Genomic DNA, 6,830 nt, shown 5'->3' on the forward strand with positions numbered 1-6,830 from the left:
GTCTCCCACATCTTCCCCCTGTGGAGCAGCTGACTGGGTTCAAAGTACTGACCTTTAGTTAGCAAGTATTTCAATCACTGCACTACCATAGATCTTCAAACGCAAAACAAACAAACAAACCATAAACTCATTGCCATCGAGTAGATGCCAACTCATAGTGACCTCATAGGACAGGGTAGAAGTGCCCCTGTGACTTTCTGAGATTATAAATCTTCATGAAAGTGGAAAGCCCTGTGTTTCTCCCTTAGAGTGGCGGTTGGTGGTTTCAAACTGTTGACCTTGCAGATCACAGCCCAATGTGTCGTAACCACATCGCCAGGGCTGCACCAAGCATAAATAGGAATGAGCCAAATGCCTTGGCTCTTAGTTCTTGTCTGTCAGTTTGCCATACTGCTGTGGCGTACGTCTTGCTGTGATGCTGGAAGCTAGGTCACTGGTTCATGTGTTAGCAGGCTCACCCAAAGTGAAGAGGTTTCATCGGGACTTCCAGACAAGCACAGACCATTAAGAAGGACTGGCTCCCCCCTTCAGAGGAGCGAGCCTCTGAAACCCACATGCAGAGCTTAGAAACACTGTGAGCTGCGGAAGACCTAACAAATGAAAGCAGAGCATTGATGGAGAGCATGCCAGAGGGTGCACACCCCCCCCACCCCACCCACCCCTCTGTCAGAGGATGCTCGAAATGTGACTGAGGAAAATCAGATTGCTAGAGTGGAGTCAAGCATGGTGGTGTGAGCCACTTAAAGCCTGTGGGAGTGGAGCTTCTGGGATCTTCATTTACTGATGGGGCATGACTCAAGGTAAGGAGGAAGAGCTACAAAAATCTGTGAATCAGTGGGTTGGAACAAATAGGGAATATGGGGGGAGGGGGGGAGGAGCTGATACCAAGGACTCAAATAGAAAGTAAATGTCTAGAAATGAATGATGGCAACATATGTACAAATATGCTTGATATAATTGATGTTTGTATTGTTATAAGAGTTGTAAGAGCCCCCAATAAAATTATCTTTTAATAATTAAAAAAAGAGAAGGGAATGTAACAGATCAGCAATGGGAGCAAAGCAAAGCCACAAAGCCCCTGAGAAGCACCAAAAATAAACTTCAAGCTAGAAGGGGCAGTTCCCAGAACCTTCCAGGACTGGTGGGGAGATAGTCATAAAGGTCAGAGGACAGAACTGAAATCATGTAAGTTTTGGGGGGAATTTTTTGCTAGTTATTTATTTGTTTATTTATTTATCCCTTTGTAGTCAATCTTTTGTTTTCTTTGTGTATTATCTACGTTACTGTTGGTTTGCCTAACTGTATAAGACAGGCATGAGAAGCAAGCCCGAGGAGCTAGCTCAGGGAGGAGGAGTCAGGGAAGGAGCAGTGAGCAAACAACACCTAGGGAAACATCTAGGGAATTAGGAGGACAGGGAGATCCTGGGAGTGTGGGAGCAACAGCTGAGAGGGATTACTAAGAGGCAGCCGAAGGGTGAGTGTGGTGGTGGGACACAAGGAAGGTAAAAAGAAACAGAGGAAAGATCTAGGAAGCAAAGCTATGGATAGGTGTGTACATATGTAAATACATTAATTCATAGAAATAGAGGTATTTTGGCCTATGTACATATCTTTATTTGACAATACTTTGAGGAAGTAGACGGACTGTGGGCCTCTGCTTAAGCTCTCCCTCAACGCAAGAACACTTTGTTCTATCAACCTGGCATTCTGTGATGCTCACCCTCCTGGCAGGATCACTGAAGACAAAGTGGGTCCATAAGAAAATGTGGTGAAGAAAGCTGATGATGCCTGGATATCAAAAGATATAGTGTCTGGGGTCTTAAAGGCTTGAAGTTAAACAAGCAGCCATCTAGTTGGGAAGCAAGAAGCCCATATGGAATAAGCACACCAGCCTGTTCAATCATGAGGTGTCGCTGGGATCAGATAACAGGCATCAGAAGACCCAAAACATACCAACAAAAAACATATTTCTGAGAATGAGGGGGATCAGAATAGAGACCCAAAACCCATCTGTAGACAATGGGACATCCCTTCACAGAAGGGTCACAAGGAAGGGATGAGTCAACCAGGGGGCATTAGATCTCAAATGAAACATACAATATTCCTCTGGTTCTTTGAGGTTTCCTCACCCCTCACCATCATGACCCCAATCCTGCCTTTCATTTCAGACTAGTCCTACCTTACAAATCCAGCTAGACTGGAGCATGTACAGATAAGAGTTCTGGACACACGGAATCCAGGACAGATAAACCATCAGGGGAGCAGCAATACCATGAAGGTAGGGGAGGTGGGAGTTAAAGAGGGAGAAAGGGAAGGCGATAGCAATGATCAATGTATAACCACACACACCTGACCAGGACGAACAACAGAGACGTGGGTGAAGGGAGACAGCGGATGGTGTGAGATATGAAAACAACAATCATTTATCATTTATCAGGGGTTCACGAGGGTGGGAGGGCGGGGGAGGGAAGGAAAAAAGAGGAACTAATACCAAGGCTCAAGTAGAAAGAAAATGTTTTAAAAATAATGATGACAACATATGTACAAATGTGATTGATACAACGGATGTATGGATTGTTGTAAGAGCTGTAAGAACCCCCAATAAAATGACCTTAAAAAATTTTTTGGACTGTACGAAATATGAATCTAAGAAAACTGTGTCTTCAAAAATGAAATGATACAAATAAAGATTGATATCCTAGGCATTAGTGAGCAGAAATGGACTGGTATTGGCCATTTTGATTCAGAAAATCATATAATTTACTAAGCCAGGAATGGCACAATCAAGCGGTATTCATTGTCAAAAAAAGACATTGCAAAATCAATCACCTAAGTACAATGTTTTCTGTGATAGTATTATAACTATCTGTCTTCAAGGAAATCCAATCAATACAACTATTATTCAAATTTATGTGCCAACTACAAAAACTAGTGATGAAGAAATTGAAGAATTCTACCAATGACTTCAGTTGAAAATTGATCAAATGTGTGATCAAAATGCATTATACTTATTGGTGATTAGAATGCAGAAGTTGGAAACAAAGAAAAAGGAACAGTAGTTGGAAAATATGAACTTAGGGATAGAAATGTAGTTGCAAATCACATGACAGAATTTTGCAAAACCAATAACTTGTTCATAGCAAAAACCATTTTTCAACAGCACAAAAGGCAACGATACACATGAACTTCTCCAGATGGAATACACAAGCACCAAGTTGACTACCTCTGTGGGAAGAAACAATGGAAAAACTCAACATTATCAGCTAAAGCCAGACCAGGGGGTGATTGTGGGACAGACCATCATTTAAAATGCTCATATGTAAGTTCAGGATAAAGCTGAAGAAATTTAAAACAAGTTCACAAGAGTCAAAATACAACCCTGAGTCTATCTCAAGTGAATTTTGAGAACATCTTAAGAACAGACTTGATACATTGAACAGTACTGACAAGACCTGATGAGCTATGGGAGGATATCAAGACCATTATTCATGAAGAAAGCAAAAGGTCATTAAAAAGAGAGGGAAAAATGAAAAGATCAAAGTGGGTGTCAGAAGAGACTCTGAGACTTGCTCTTAATTATGGAGTAGCTAAAGCCAATGCAAGAAAGGCTGAAGTCACAGAACTGAATAGGAAGTTTCGAAGGGGAGCTTGTGACAACAAAGCCAAACATGATGATGAAAGGTGACAGACCTGGAGTTAGAAAACCAAGAGGGAAGAACTCGCTCAGCATATCGGAAACTAAGAGAACTCAAGAAAAATGTCAAGCCTTGAATTGCAATTTCGAAAGACTCTATCAGCAAAACATTGAAAGGTGCAGGAAGCATCAAGAGGAGCTGGAAACAATACAGTCACTGTACCAGAAAGAACTAGCTGACAGTCCACCATTTCAGGTGGTAGCATGTGAGCAAGAACCAATGGTGCTGAAGGAAGAGGTCCAAGCTGAGAGCACAAGCCAAAAACAAGGCTTTAGGAATTGATGGAATACCAAGGAACTGTTTCAACAGGCTGATAGAGCACTGGAAGCAGTCACTGGTGTATGCAAGAAAATTTAGAAGGCAGTTACTTGCTCAACTGACTAGAAGAGATCCATATTTGTACCCACTCCAGAGAAAGGTGACCCAACAGAATGCTCAAATTATAGAACAGTGTCATTGCTATCACATGCAGGTAACATTTTGCTGAAGATCATCCAGCAATGGTTGCAGCAGTATATGAACATGCAGCTTCCAGAGGTTCAGGCAAAAATCAGAAGAAGATGTTGATCAAAGTGTGAGGGGAGTCAGCCCCTAACAAAAATCATCATGGGTCCAGTAGGCGCAACCATACGGCTGTAAAATATAAAGATTATAGTAAAGTCATAGAGAATAAGAGAGATAGAAGAGAAGGTAAAATAACGGAGTCAGACACATTTCATGGCAGCATGCTCACCTCAACCCACTTGATGGTCCACATGGAGATGTGGAAGGAGGAAAGGGGAGAGAGAAGGAGCAGGAAGGTAGGAGAGGGAAGGAGGACCAGAGGAGAGAGCATCTTTATTGTTTGGGGGCTTTTATAGGTAGCCATTAGTCATGCATATTCAGGGGTTACATACATCACAAGGTGGGTGGTAATCATAGTAAAGTCCCTGAGCTAACAGGTGAGGAAACCCAATACCTGCATTGGGGGAAGGCATGAGGGGGGATGGGTGCCTGGGGGTGGGGGGAGGAGATCTACAGGGAGACAGAAGGGAGAATTTGTAAGAATGACATGTGTTAGTTTCCCACACCAAAGGATATCATTGCTGATGTCAGATGAATCTTGGATCAAAGCACAGAATAACAGAAAGATGCTGTGGTAGTTACATAATTTCATGTAGATATATAAAAGTATAGGGATGGAGTTTAGCCTGTCAATCAGGTCACACCCTGATGGTGACTCCTTGTGGGCATGACCTTCTCATAGGGAGGGCCCTGGAAATCCCCCCTTCTCTCTTGGCCTTCCCCTTCCCGCTGGCTAACCCTGGTTGCTGCCAGAGCCCTGGAGATGCATCCCCCACCATTGGATCCATAAGATTTTGCACCCACCGGCCTATGATCTTTCTACATCATTGCATGTGACTGCAGGAGTCTGAAAGGAGACTTATGGACTCGTATCAGACTTATGGATTTGAGTTGGACTGGGCTGGGATGTTTCCTTAATATACAATTATTTCTTGATATAAAGCTCTTTCTTACACATGTATGAATGTCACTGGATTTGTTTCTCTAGTTAACCCAGCATAACACAGCTATTTACTTGTGTTTTATTGACTATACAAGGCATTCAACCGTGTAGATCATAACAAACTATGGATAACTTTGAGAAGAATAAGAATTCTAAAACACTTCATTGTGCTCATGAAGAAGTTTGTCATTGATCAAGAGGCACTTGTGGGAACAGAACAAGGGCATACTGCATGGTTTAAAATCAGGAAAGTGAGCGTCAGGGCTGTATCCTCTCACCATACTTGTTAGATCTGTATGCTGACCAAATCGTCAGAGAAGAGGGACTATATGGGGAAGAATGTGACATCAGGATTGGAGGAAGATTTATTAACAACTTGTGACGTGCAGGTGACACAATCTTGCTTGCTGAAAGTGAGCAGGACTTGTAGCACTTGCTAATAAAGATCGATGATTGCAGCCTTCACTATGGATTAAATTCAATGGAAGGAAGACCAAAATCCTCACAACTGGACCAATAGGTAACATGATGATAAGTGGAGAAAAGATTGAAGTGGGATCCACAATCAATGCTCATGAAGCAGCAGTCAAGAGATCAAAAGACATGCTGAATTGGGTAAATCTCCTGCACAAAACCTCTTTAGAGTATTGAAAAGCAAAGATGTTACTTTAGGATTAAGATGTACCTGACCCGGGTGAGATGTAGCAACGATGAAAAATACAACTTTCCTCTAGTTCCTAAATGCTTCCCCCCTCCCCCACCCCAACTATCATGATCCGATTTCTACCTTGCAAGTCTGGCTAGACCAGAGGATGTACACTGGTACAGATAGGAACTGGACACACAGGGAATCCAGGGTGGATGATCCCTTCAGGATCAGTGGTGTGAGGGGCGATACTGGGAGGGTAGAGGGAGAGTGGGTTGAAAAGAGGGAACTGATTATAAGGATCTATATGTGACCTCCTCCCTGGGGGACAGACAACAGAAAAGTGGGTGAAGGGAGACGTCGGACAGGGCAAGATATGACAAAATAATAATTTCTAAATTATCAAGCGCTCATGAAGGAGGGGGGAGGGGAAAAAATGAGGACCTGATGCTGGGGGTTTAAGTGGAGAGCAAATGTTTTGAGAATGATGAGGGCAATGAATGTACAAATGTGTTTTACACATTGATGTATGTATGGATTGTGATAAGAGTTGTATGACCCCCTAATAAAACGATTAAAAATAATAATAATTTTTTTAAAAGATGTACCTGACCCAAACCATGGTATTCTCCATTACATCATATGCATGTAAAAGTTAGACATTGAATAAGGAGGACCAAACAAGAATCAATGTATTTGAATTGTGGTGCTGGAGAAGTATTGAACATATCATGAACTGCTAAAAGGACAAACAAATCGATCTTGGAAGACGTATAACCACAGTGCTCCTTAGAAGCAAGAATAACAAGACTTTTTCTTGCATACTTCGGACTTTGGACATGTGGTCAGGAGAGACCAGGCCCTGGAGAAGGACATCATGCCTGTAAAGTGGAGGGGCATCGCAAAAGAAGACAGCCCTCAAGGAGAAGAATTAACACAGTGGGTTCAAACTTAGGGGCGATTGTGAGGATGGTGCAGGAAT

This window comes from Echinops telfairi, unplaced genomic scaffold (assembly GCF_000313985.2).
Source record: "Echinops telfairi isolate 266 unplaced genomic scaffold, ASM31398v2 ScPeMD7_60;HRSCAF=208, whole genome shotgun sequence".
NCBI classification, from domain to species: Eukaryota; Metazoa; Chordata; class Mammalia; order Afrosoricida; family Tenrecidae; genus Echinops; species Echinops telfairi.